General features: G+C 38.2%; 1 pseudogene; it reads right to left on the bottom strand.

The window, feature by feature from the left end:
* Positions 1-5,751: 5,751 nt before the first annotated feature.
* On the bottom strand, positions 5,752-7,706 carry LOC111366632 (annotated as a pseudogene).
* Positions 7,707-8,639: the final 933 nt, after the last annotated feature.

Here is an 8,639-nt window from a genome sequence, read left to right as displayed (position 1 = left end):
GGGTTGCCTCCCAATTAGCATTATTTTATAGTCGAGAGCTCAAATTTTTGTCACAGGTGTTTAACGACGCTTTAAATATGGCTTGGGACATCCTACGTAGTTTGTTAAATATGGTCTTGTTTCGCATTGCAGTTATCCTCCAAATTTCATCTTTGTCCTTCTCCAAGTCTCTCCTCATCCGTATAAAATCCCACATTGAATGCCTTAATCTCTTTTAAATCAGTATGAGTGGATGGAGAGTGTACTACATGGGCCTCATGAATGTCTGGATGTTTCTTCAACTCAAAATTATTGGGGATTCCTATGTTAACCACTTCAATCTGAAAACATCTTTCAGGCTCGTTGGGGTATTTTATTACCTTGAAAACAATAAAAGAAACTTGCTCCTCCCCCAACCTCAGAGTTAAATGTCCTTACTGCACATCTATGAGGGCTCTTGCAGTGGCAAAAAATTGTCGTCCCAATATAATAGGCATGTCCTTGTCTTCTTCCATATCTAAAATGAAGAAGTCTACTGGGAATATGAGTTTATCAACTTTGACCATACATCTTCAATAATCTCTCGTGGATATGTAAGTGATTGATCAGCCAGCTGTAGGGTTACTGTGGTTGCCTTAGGCTCTTCCAATCCTAGTTTCCTGAAAATAGAGAGTGGCATCAAGTTAATACTCACACCTAGATCACACAATGCTTTATTAAAATAAAACTCACCAATTGTGCAAGGGAAAGTGAAACTCCCTGGATCTTTCAATTTTGGTGGGAGCTTTTTTGGATCCTGGGGCTGTACTCTTTGGTTAACATCACCGTTTCATATTCCTCTAGCTTGCATTTATTTGTTAAGATATCATTTTGGAACTTGGCATAGCTGGGCATCTGGAGTAGTGCATTGACGAACGAGATGTTCATGTTGAGTTTTTTTAAAGGTTTCGAGAAATTTCTTATATTGCTGCTCCATCCTGTGCTTCCTCAACCTCTAGAAAAATGGAATTGGTGGCTCATAGGAGTTAACTGGAATGGTTGCCTTATCTCGTGACATCTCTAAACTCTCATTTGGTGTAGATTTACGTGTCTGCTCGTCTTGTTGTGCAATCTCTTCTTCTGTAGAGGGCGTTGTCTCATTGTTCACACCTGGCCTCTCAAAGTGTCTTTTAGGTAGTTGCGTCCCACTTTGAGTTGTGATCGTTTGAACATACTCCCTGGAATTTAACTCAGTATTGCTCGGTAAAGTATCTGGTGCCCTTCTTATCATAGAAAGTGCTATCTATCCCATATGTGTCTTTAGGTTCTTAATTGTAGCACCTTGATTTTGGAGAGTAGTTTCAATTTTCCTTATGAACTGGTTATTTGTGTCCATGTATTTTTCAGTCTTTTCCATGAACTTTGCAAACATCTCTTCCAACTAAAGTGTCTTCTCCTGCTGAAATTACCCTTGGGATCTATTCTGATTTTGGGTATTATCCCATGAGAGACTTGGATGTTCTTTCCAACTTGGATTGTAAGTGTCTGAATTTCGATAGTTCTGTTGATGTCGACCCCATTGTGCGTACTCTACTTGTTCCATTCCCTGTGGTAAAACTGGGCATTCCGTCATTTAATGATTCGCTCCACATTCTTCACAATTTGGTTTCCGTGCATATGTTGCATTCTCTGACTGTGATATGCTTTCCACCTTGTGAAACAGAGAGTCAATCTTGGCTAATAAAGCTGAATATGTATCTACCTCATAAACTCCCGATGTCCTTTTCTGAACTGCTCTTTCTAATGTCTACATAGCCGATGCAGCAGCCATGGTCTCAAACAACTTGTGTACCTCATCAATGGTTTTAGTGGTCAGTGACCCGTTAGATGAAGAGTCAACAATGCTTTTGAAATCTGGAAGTAGTCCCGCATAGAAGTACTGGGCCTGGAGTCCTTTGCTGATCCCGTGATGTGGATACTTTCACAGCATATTTTTAAATCAATTCCAGGCTTTATCAAAAGACTCAGATTCACCTTGACGGAAGATGGATATGTCATGCTTGAGCTTTACAATCTTGGTGGGCGGGAAGAACTTGGTTCAAAATTTTTGTGCTAAATTATTCCATGTAGTAATGCTGGCAATCGATTGGGAGTCAAGCCATTCAATTGCCTTATCCCCCAGTGTATGTGGAAATAACCTCAATTTGATTGCATCGTCTGAGATATCCTAATACCTGAAGTGTTGGCACAACTCCAAGAATCGAGAAATGTCCGTATGTAAGTTCTCCTCAGCTCTCCCATAAAACAAATGGCCATTCTGAAATAATTGTATCACGTTAGTTTTCAGTTGAAAGTTGGGCTGTCCAAACGGTGGGTAGACTATGCTGGATTGACTTTGGATTATCTGAGGGGTAAGGAAATCTCCCATGAGCATATTTCCCTCGTCCATCGCCCCTTCTTTATTGGCTTGAAAAATTGGATTGTTTTGCACATTAGTCATTGGTTCCTGTAGTTGTTGATGTGCCTCTCTGTTCTCTCATTGTAATCGATGAAAAGTTTGCTCAATTTCTAGATCTGTAGGAATTAATTCTCCTCCAATCAATCTTGACATACAACTCTGCGCAGCCAACTAGTAGTAGCACTTAGATTTAAACAAATAGAATAACTAAACACAATAAAATAAAATAATCTAAAAAATATGGAAAATTAAAAAATTAAAAATTAAAGTTCGAATTAGTGCCTAGAAAAAATAAAACAAACTAATGCCCAATTCCCGGCAACGGCGCCAAAAACTTGTTTGAGAAAATATATTTCGATTTAAATCTCCGCAAGTGTACGGTTCATACTAAGTAATAAAGTGAAATTTAGAGTTTCGAATATCGTCCCACAAAGATTAAGTAGCCTAATTCTATTTATCTTGACCTTAACCGAAACAAGAATATCAAAAGTGATTTTTTTTTTAAAGCTTAACTAAGCCCTAACCTAAATTAGGTATGCAAATTTGTTTGACTTGAATGAATTAAAATGTGAATTGACGCTTAGATGAACTAAAGATGCAAATTGAATGTTTGGAACACAAATTAGTGGATTTGATGAATGTATAATGCACTAAGATTACGAATCCCCATGCAATGCTCAATTAACCCTAGTTCTATAATTTTGACAACATGTTGAAATTATGAGGAATCAATGCTCCTGAATCTATCCAGCAGTCTTCTTCGAGCAAAGTTTAACCTACTCTCATATACCACCAGCCTATATCTCTATGACAGATGCAAATATATAACAATGCATGTAGTTTTATGAGCACTTAAAGATTCACACAGAACATAGCGGTATATCACTATTCCCTATCGGACTCTATGATAATTTGTACCTTGTCGAACCTATTTCCCTCCACTCGAGTGCAAGAAATAAGTCACCAAAACTCATACAATTACGAGCCCTTAATTACGAAAGAAATTAAATGCATATAAATAATTCAAAATAATCAAACGTGTTTTAATGTCAAAAATATGAAACAATGAATTAAGAATCACATTACAAGGCTCATCGATCTTTTAGCAAAAGAATTTCTAGCCTAGCATGGAGAAAATTACAAAATACATAATAACTTGAAGAAATAACATCACCAGGTTAAATAATTGTGTGAAATTTCATCGGTATTTGTGTTTTTCTTTGATGTTGTGGCTCCAAATTCTCTCCATTATGTTTTTTTCCTTGCCTCCTAATGCATTCTCCTTCGAAATATGACGGCTCTAGGTTTTTATATCGCGTCCCAATCGAGTTCCAAAAGAGTTATATCGAAAATAGAAAATTGCAGGATCGGTCCCAAATTTTGGTCTATGTGACCTCTTAGTACAAAGCTATGCGACCGCGTAGTTATGCTAAAATGCCCACTTGAAGTCTGTGAATACTATTATGCGACTGCATAGTTCAAACATTTTTCACCCAAAAAACTTTTAGTATTTTGATCATAACTTTTTCTACCGATCTCCAATTGAAATGATTCAAGGTGTATTGGGAAACTAACTCAAAGACATACAATTTTTATAGAAATAGGTGTTCTCAAATTCTGATGTTTACTATGCCAAAAATGGGCTTCAAGTAGAAACCAAAAATCCTCGAGCATAGATTTTTCGTCTGAAAGTTGATACGTGATAATACTTCGACCATATTTCACCTCTTTGACTCTTTTCCTCATCCGATTTACCTCTAACACTCTTGAATCTTAATTCTATTGCCTATCTCATCTATGAATTATTTGGAACTTGATCCCTGAACTTTCATTTTCTTTCATTTTTGCCCTTTTTCGTATCTTTTCTCTTGATTTCCATCATATCCATCAATATGGCCCTATAACATGAAATTGTATAGAATTAAATCATAATCAATTAATTTTATCAACAATTATTCATGTTTTATGGACCGCACTTATCATAAAGTCTAAAGATTGCAAGAAATAATATAAAATTAGAGCTTTAACTTAATTACAAGATTACACATAATATAAAAATTTGCGTCTCAAAACTCTACTATGCGGTCGCACAGTTATAAACCATGCAGTAGCATAGAATAAAATTCAGCCTTCAGTTTTATATCGAGAACATGCTGTACGGTCACATGCCTTTAAAGCTATACGATCGCATAGCTTAAATTTCAATTCCAACCTTTTCATGTGTAGAATTTTGTGAAAATTTCAAATTGTACGCATGGGCAAAAATTCAACACCTGAGTTGAAGGTTATGCCCATTTTAATCCATGCTACTCGTTTTTCCATATATCATCCAAACCTTTGAATTCATTACATCAAACATGATTTCGCCTTCATGACCAACATCTAAGTTGTTGTTTGGCTTGTCAACTTCAACGTTTGGTACTCCATAGCTCGATCAGGTAATTGGACTGCTTTATTGGGTCTTCGAGGTCTCGAACTTTGCTCGACTCTTGGTCTTAACTTTATCTCAACGTTCTTCAAGTACTTGATAATTTCTACCCATGGATCACATCAAGTTTTATATGCTAGAAGATTCTAGGAGCCATTTGTAATATTATCTTATTACAAAAAGCTAGAGGGATCTAGAATTGTCACCATCAACTTGTACCTCTATAAATAGGGGATGATACATGGTGAAGTGAGTAAATAAGAGAAACAAAGAAAGTGAAGAGAGTGAGAGTGAGAGCAAGAAGAAAAGGTGGGAAAGAGAGAGATAATGAGGCAGTGTAGTGTTTTGGTGCGGAATGTTTCCATATAATCAAAGTGTGCCTAAAAGTGTGTATAATCTATTTCATAAATAAAATTATATCTTTCTTTAAGTCTTAAATTCAACACTATGCAGACGAACATGTGATGAATAATTGTAGGAAGTCATTTCTTTACCTTAGTTTGGATTGGGTGAATCAAAGCATCACAAATTTAGTCTATTCATGATGCATTGATTTGATTTTATGTTCTCTTGGATGTCTATGTAAATCACAGCTTTAACTAGTTTTGTATAGAGTAGAAGCATCTATTTGCTCTCAAATTGCCCATCCCCCAGTGTTGAGGCAATTCTATTTGACATTGTATGAAAGTCATTTGTATTAATCCATAAGTTCTTCTGTGACAGTTTCCCTGCTGATTCTGTAAGCTTTTCAATACGTGCATTTCTCTTTCTTCTGCTGGAATGTAGATGAAGCTGTATAATTCGATCTGAATCTATACAGATGCTTCTAAAACACTTGTTTATTCATGTTTATCCCTCTCTGTTAACATTCTCATCAACTTACTATGGCGAGGCTATTGTGTTGCTTGGGTTTTAGCTAAGATGATATGCTTTCATCGTCAGAACTTCTATCATGTTGTATATTATATCTATTGAGCACTGGAAGTGATGAAGTTACAGGAATTCTGAATGATCTTGCATGGCCTATTGTTGTTCTGTCCTGCATTGTCCCAACATCTTTGCAGACGCTATCCAAAGTGAGAGAAAATCTCGCACAATCACGAAAATCCTGAAAGGATGGGCCTCTTCTCTTACAGCATCTCCATGGAAATACTCAGTGAGCTCTTTCACCAATGACAAGGTCGCCCTCTCTTTAGCCTTAACCCCATTGATTTCCTTTTGAACATAGTCAAGAAACATTTGCATTGACCTAAAAAATTTTCCTTGTGAATTTTGTTTCTCATGCAGCAAAACCAATCTGACTTTCTCAAGTCCTATTTCAAGCTTGGAGATATAACTACGCAATAAATCTGAATCCATACATACTGCCCTTCTGACATTACCAAGCTCTTTGCTTAACCCTTCTACAACTTGCAACCCTTGAGGACAACTAGATTCCCTCCTGTCGTGCCACTGGTTGGTGCTTGCGAAGATTGTTGTTGGACCTGATCAGGAGTCGACCCGTTGGAGAGTTCGTGGAAGAGGGTTGGTCTTGATCTGGTGATTCTGAGCTATTTGGAGGAGGTGGCAGCAATAGTTCTGATTGAGGTGGAGGTGCTGAACTTGCTGGAAACAATGGTTGGTGCAAAATTCTCCTGTTTATCTTCTCACCAAGAGAATCTTGAAATCTATGCTCTTCCTCTTTTGTAATTTAGAGTCTGAAATATGTAATCGATGATAGAATCAAAAAACCAATCATAAAACTTAGTCTCATTTTCCTGTTTTCTTCACAAGAAGCTCCTTTTTGTTCTTTTCTTTCTTCACCCTATTATTCTCTGATCTTGTTCTTAACCTCTGTGTCAGTAAGACTCTGTGTGACACAGAAAGATCCTGTGAAAGAGAAGCTTATCTAATTAAATATCTAGTTGCTCAAAGTGGAATAATCTCAACCTTAGTGGCAGCCACACTTTTTCATTCAGGTGTGTTCACATTTGTTTACTAATATGAAGCTACATATTTCCAAACTATTAGCCCTTAATTCTTTTCTATTAATATATTGCTTTTGAAGGGTGTCACTCAATCATTGGATTCTTCTCTCTTTTTTTAATCACAAGTCACTTTTTTATTTACAAATTTGAGGGACTTATAAGTAATATTTGTTATGTGTTGGCACACTTGGCCGACCCACTGGGGCTCGTGGTTGAGGCCCCAAGGCCAATGAAGAACACACAACCTCTAGAAGCAACACCTCTAACGTGGCCCAATTGCTTGAAGATCGAAGCGTATTGGCCGAGGTGGTCCATACCGAGGCTCCTATGTTGAAGCCGAAGCATGTCTCGCTTCACCTCCTCTAAGAGATCCGATCTTGCACAAGAATCCTCTTTGAATGATTGGTAGGACGTCCATCATAGAGTGTAAGTATCTTGTCTTGTCAAACATAACGATGACTCTGCCAATCAATAAATGTATAGCAGGCTAGATAGTCAAAAGTGATGCCTAGGATTGGATATGTAAACTAACAGGATGATGTCACGTGTACTCTCAACTGAAGACTACGATTCAACTTGTATCACTATAAATACTCTCTCATGCACCCCATGTAAAGACTAATGCAACATTCAATACAAGAACAAATACTACACAACACTCTCTCTTTTACTCTCTTGCAATACAAACTAAGATTACATACAAATTTTACAAACACGATTGATAATTATTGTACAATCGTTCTACAAATATCTTACCGAATTTTGAACGTTGTCATCCCGTACCTTTGAGCCAGTCCCATGCCCTTTCTCAGATTGAGCCAGACCGTATACGTGTCTTAGTATGTTAGACTAAGCTTACGTGTGTGCGGGTAGGTCTGACATCTGTTGTCCGCATGGCCCCAATCGAAAACTAGGTCAACAAACTGGCTTTGTTTGTAGAAAACCATACAATAACCACGAACAATCGTGTGGAGAAAGCTCACTGAAAATGATCATTTGGGCATCCCCCTTGAAAAGGGATTTATTCTTGAAAAAGAACAAGAAGAAGTCCCATAACTTGGAAAGAAACTTGAGTTGAGACTAAGGAAAAATGAGTTCAGATGAAAATGTAGGGAGGTGAGAGAAAATACGGCCACAGCCCCACCAGCAACTGCTCTAGCAGTTTGTCGTCAACCTCACCACCACCACCACAGAAGAGGTGGCATACGAGCGCCCAAAACTCTAGGGGATGGTCGCAATGGCAACATACATGAGGAACATTGCGAGTCAAAACATGAAATGCAAGGCCAGGGAGGTTTTCCCATACCTCCCTATGCGCCCCCAAGGACAATACCAACAAGAGGATAAAGTTCAAAGCCAAAGAGCTACATCCCTTATGCATAGCAGAGGTGGTAGCCCCATGGAAAGAAAAGTGGAGGTTGATGTTTCCTCCAACTATGCTATAGGCCGACCCATCGAGATCCCATACAACCCGAAAGACAACTTCCCACCCGCGTATGAGCAGGAACGAAGGCCTAGAAGGTCTAGTGGCATATTTAATAGAATCATTCCAGCGAATCGAGGTAAAAACAGCAATAACAGCCTCGTGAGCCTTGGGCAGGGCCACAACCCCACTTTCTATGACTCAGCAGCCGAAGAAAAGGCATGAAAATGCCCCTCATGTTACTTCGCCTAGAAATAGGCACCAAAGGAGGAGGGAGAAGGCTAAGAACCAAGCTGGTCCCTCTCATCTGCCACCCAAATATGAGGCCGATGAGAACAATGACTCAGATGAATAGTAGAGGTCCTGTGACTTGGACGATGAAGATGAGAATCTGTCATTCTCAAA

This window comes from Olea europaea, chromosome 18 (genome assembly GCF_002742605.1).
Source record: "Olea europaea var. sylvestris chromosome 18, O_europaea_v1, whole genome shotgun sequence".
Taxonomy (NCBI): Eukaryota; Viridiplantae; Streptophyta; class Magnoliopsida; order Lamiales; family Oleaceae; genus Olea; species Olea europaea.
Note: the sequence above shows the minus strand (reverse complement) of the source record. Positions and strands in the feature narration are given on the sequence as shown.